Source organism: Primulina eburnea, chromosome 12 (genome assembly GCF_022965805.1).
Source record: "Primulina eburnea isolate SZY01 chromosome 12, ASM2296580v1, whole genome shotgun sequence".
In the NCBI taxonomy this organism is placed as follows: Eukaryota; Viridiplantae; Streptophyta; class Magnoliopsida; order Lamiales; family Gesneriaceae; genus Primulina; species Primulina eburnea.
This window is the reverse complement of record NC_133112.1, coordinates 433,419-437,857: the sequence shown is the minus strand read 5'-3', so window position 1 is coordinate 437,857 and position 4,439 is coordinate 433,419. Positions and strand designations below refer to the sequence as shown.

The window sequence follows — 4,439 nt, the reverse complement described above, 5'->3', positions numbered from 1 at the left end:
TCAGAAACGACTAAAACGGTCTGGAACACTCGGAATTGGCGAGGGAATAGTGAAGCCTCGCGCCTCTATTTATAGACAATGATCGGACGATCCGATCCACTTCGGACGATCCGAACCACTTCGGACCTTCCGAACCCTGGCTACTTCGGACCTTCCGAACCCTACCGGACGATCCGAACTCTGCATGTCTTCCACGTGTCCAGACACCTGTCTTCGGACGATCCGAACCCTGATCGGACGATCCGAACTCTGCATGTCTTCCACGTGTCCAGACACCTGTCTTCGGACGATCCGAACCCTGATCGGACGATCCGAACTCTGCATGTCTTCCACGTGTCCAGACACCTGTCTTCGGACTTTCCGAACCCTGATCGGACGATCCGAACCCACTTCGGACGTTCCGAACCCAGTTCGGTCTTTCCGATCTCACCGACACAAAATTAATCCAATATTTAACTCAAATTAGGCATCGGGATACTACAAAATCCACAGGCAGATAACAGGTAAAAGAAATTTATAGGCAATTTTTTTTTAAACTACATACCATGCCTAATCAGCTAGTCATTCTAATGCAGATAAATTCAATCAAATCACACCAAATAATTCAAATAAGAGCAAATAGTCAAACACATGCACAATCATGTTATTTGTGTCTAGACTCAAGTGCCCTAGACTCTAGTTCGAGCATATCCCAGTTACGCTCTGATACCAACTGTGGGGGCCCGAGCTCCTGATTAATATTTAATGACCAAACAACCAGGATTTATTAATGTAAACAGCGAAAGCGATTAAAATTTTCTCATTTTGGGCCTACAGAAATTTCGGCATGACCTATTCGTAAATAGGACATCCCAAAAATATCAAAATATCACAACAACATTTATATACTCGAAATAAAGTCATAACATCAATTCACAAACCTATAGCCGCACTGGCCAGGACTAAACACATGCAGAGCCGGCAAGGCTCGATCACACAACTAACAATTCAAAACATAGTAAAAACATCAGTACAGCTACACGGGGCATCTCCCCGGTAAATGTGTGACTCCATAATATAGTATATATCTATCTGGGAACTCTCAACCACGACTCGACGACTGGGCACCACTACCTGACGCTCCACCAGACGCGTCAAATCCTCCTGGATAACCTGCTATGGCATCAAAAATAACCACAGCATAAAAAGAAACGAGGGGTCGGGCCCCAGTACGACGAACCAGTAATATTACGACAAATATAACTGACATGAAATAAAGTCAAGTAAAATGCGATGCAATGCAATGTAATGCAATGCGTGTCGGTAGCAACAAAATAATGGATACCAAAATGGAGTCCAAATGAATCGCATCAACAACAGTAACAGTGGCCACCCGTGCCAGGACTGCAGCAACGTAATAACATGCCGCCGCTCATCCATGCACGTAGCATCGAGGGTACGGGTGCGACCCGCTCAGTCCTCATGCAAGTCATCAGGAGTGCTAATCCTACCCACCCACTCCATCGATGACGCTACAACTCGATAGATCAGTAACAATAGCAATCAACGGAGTCAAGGCTCGAAATGCTATGCACTAATGAGATCAACTCAAATAAATGCGTGAATGCAATCACGTTATTCACAAAAGCACATAAAGCACGCCACAACTCATACATAATACTTAACGTCATTTCACATCACTATAGACGTCATAATAAAACAGTTCATGCTTACCTCAACTGAACCCTTAATTTACCACTGAAATTTCTTAAGGATTTCTCGAATAATCCAATCCTGTGTCAAATAATACATTTCATATCAACTTCAATTTATTATTCCAATATTCACTAATTTAGCCTAAAATTCCGAAAATCCATAATTTAGGCTTTAAAATTTCTAAAACTCATCGCAAAGTCAAATATACCAATTTATTTAACTTAAATCTCTCAATACCGGACAACTTGAAATTTCGAAAATTCAATCGTACCGAATCTGAAATTTTCGATATTTCTAGAAATTTCCAAAATTTTCATTTTCTATTTCTACTGCTCTAAACACATCCCAATAACGATTTAACATTTCAAAAATCCTAAATCCCAAATAATTTAATCTGAATTTTCGAATTTAATTCAAATAAATTCCAAAAATTCGATAGATACCTCCAATCGCTCCGATATAGTACCTACAATCAATAATCCAATATATATCAATTGTTGGAACTCGAATTATTCAAAATACCCAAAATTTCGAAACCCTAAAATCATAATTCTACCTCAAGGCTTCGGAGTAAAGCTCTAGGAAGCTTAAATCGAGAGTTTCCTCACAAATTCCGGCGAAAAACGAGTGGCGGTCTCCGACGGGTTTCCGAGCGTCGCACGTTTTCTTAGCAAAAAGGGTATCAAAACGTAGCTCTAGTCGAGAGCTTTCCAACCATATATTTACTTTATTTTTCCGGCGACCGGAGCGGCTAGAATCGAAGGTCAAAGCTTCGAAAATGGTGAAGGGTCGAGAACGATCGGGAAATGCAGAAATTGAAGGAGAGAGAAACGTGTACAGTGTCTGATCTTTTTTTTTTTTTTTTAATTTATTATATATATATTTTTTTTTTTTAAACTTAGTAAATCAAAATGGGCCGGGCTTTCACTTAAACTGGGCTCTCACAAAAATGGCCGCCTTCTTGACTAGGGATGTCAAAATACGACACGACCCGTCAACCCGACACGGCCCAACAAGAAAAAATTCAGGTTCGGGTTGAGGTTTTTCGGGTTCAGGTTGGGTTCGGGTTGGGTGGATTCGGGTTAGTGCCATGTTAGGCGGGTTTCGGGTTGGGTCGGGTTGACCCGCTAACTTTTTTTTTTTGAAAATATTACCTATATTTTTATATATTGTATGTTTGAAAAAAATTTATTGTATATTTATATGATAAATTTTCATCATTTAATATTTATTTTGCATATTTTTAATTTTTTAACAATTTTTTATTTGATTTAATAAATATATTTTTAATTTTCTACGATTAAACTTTCAAATTTAAATTGAAAATTTTGTTATTATGTGTTTAAATTAAAATATTTTTATTTTTTATTTTTTTTGAATTTTTTTCATTAATTTTTTTTAAAAAATAATAAAATTCGGGTTAGGTGGGTTAGAGTGGTTGAGTCGGGTTATACATGTTCGTGTTCGGGTTGGAGGTTTTCGGGTTGCTTCAGGTTCGGGTTGGGTTCGGGTTGAAAAAAAAATAAAAAAAATTTCACGGGTTGACCTGAAACCTGACCCAACCCACCCGATTGACACCCCTATTCTTGACAGAGTCAATAATCAAGAAGTATTGCATGTTACTCGTCTGATTCTTTCTACTGATGAGGAAGTACTGCCAGCGCAAGAAGATTCATGGATGACTCCTTTGAGCTAGTTAAGATAAATAAACCAAACTCAAGCTTTACAGTATTCGGCTCGTTAGTTCGTGAACATGTTCGTCGATAAGTTCATTAGTAATCTTTTAGATGAAAAAATAATATTTTTGATATTTGATTTATTGATTTTGCATATTATTTATGAAATATATATAAAAATATATTAAATTTATTTATTATAATAAATTTATAAATTTTAATAAGAATAATATATTTTTCTTTAAATATATAACTAACTTTTTAATTAATTTAAAAAAATTTAAATGTATAATTCATATTATTAAGCTTGTTTAGGCTCGATAAATTCTTGAATAAGCTCGTAAACCATGTATATATTCGTTAAATAAAGCTCGAGCTCGGCTCGATTATAAATGAACCAAGCTCAAACATTCAATAGTTCGGCTCGAATCGACTCGATTACATCCCTAAAAATGATTGAAAAAGAAACTTTAAATTTTTGATATTAAGACAGAGAAGGATTCTTGTTTCTTATTATTATTATTCAAAACAAATATATTTATATATATATATATATATATATACATATATATTTTTATATATATATATGTTAATGGGCTGGGCTCATACAAAAATGGTCAAGAGTTTCAACTTCGAAATACAAGGCTCAATATGTCTCCACAAAATCAACCGAAGCTTGTCGCAAGGCAGCAACAATTGCCTAGAAACCTTCAGTAGTATATATATATATATAATATATATATATATATATATATATATTTTGTATATATATATATATATATATTTATTTATTTATTTATATATATATATGTTAATGGGCTGGGCTCATACAAAAATGGTCAAGAGTTTCAACTTCGAGATACAAGGCTCAAGATGTCTCCACAAAGCTTGTCGCAAGGCAGCAACAGTTACCTAGAAACCTTCAGTAGCTAAGGCCAAGATGGTATTGGGTAAGGTTTTTAAAACTTCCTGGTCTTTTGGCCCTAGCGTCACAAAATGTAGTACTTATGTTGAGAGGAAACAGTCATGGGGCGAATTGCTGCCAACAGATCTCCATCAAAGCTAAAT

The 4,439-nt window shown here is 36.1% G+C and overlaps 1 long non-coding RNA gene across 1 annotated transcript; it reads right to left on the bottom strand.

The window, feature by feature from the left end:
- Window positions 1-866: 866 nt before the first annotated feature.
- LOC140807734 (uncharacterized) lies at window positions 867-2,591 on the bottom strand. Its single transcript, XR_012112751.1, has 4 exons — window positions 2,252-2,591; window positions 2,139-2,161; window positions 1,714-1,773; window positions 867-1,152 (listed from the first exon to the last, which is right to left on the bottom strand). It is a non-coding gene; the product is annotated as an uncharacterized lncRNA (long non-coding RNA).
- Between the last annotated feature and the right edge of the window lie 1,848 nt (window positions 2,592-4,439).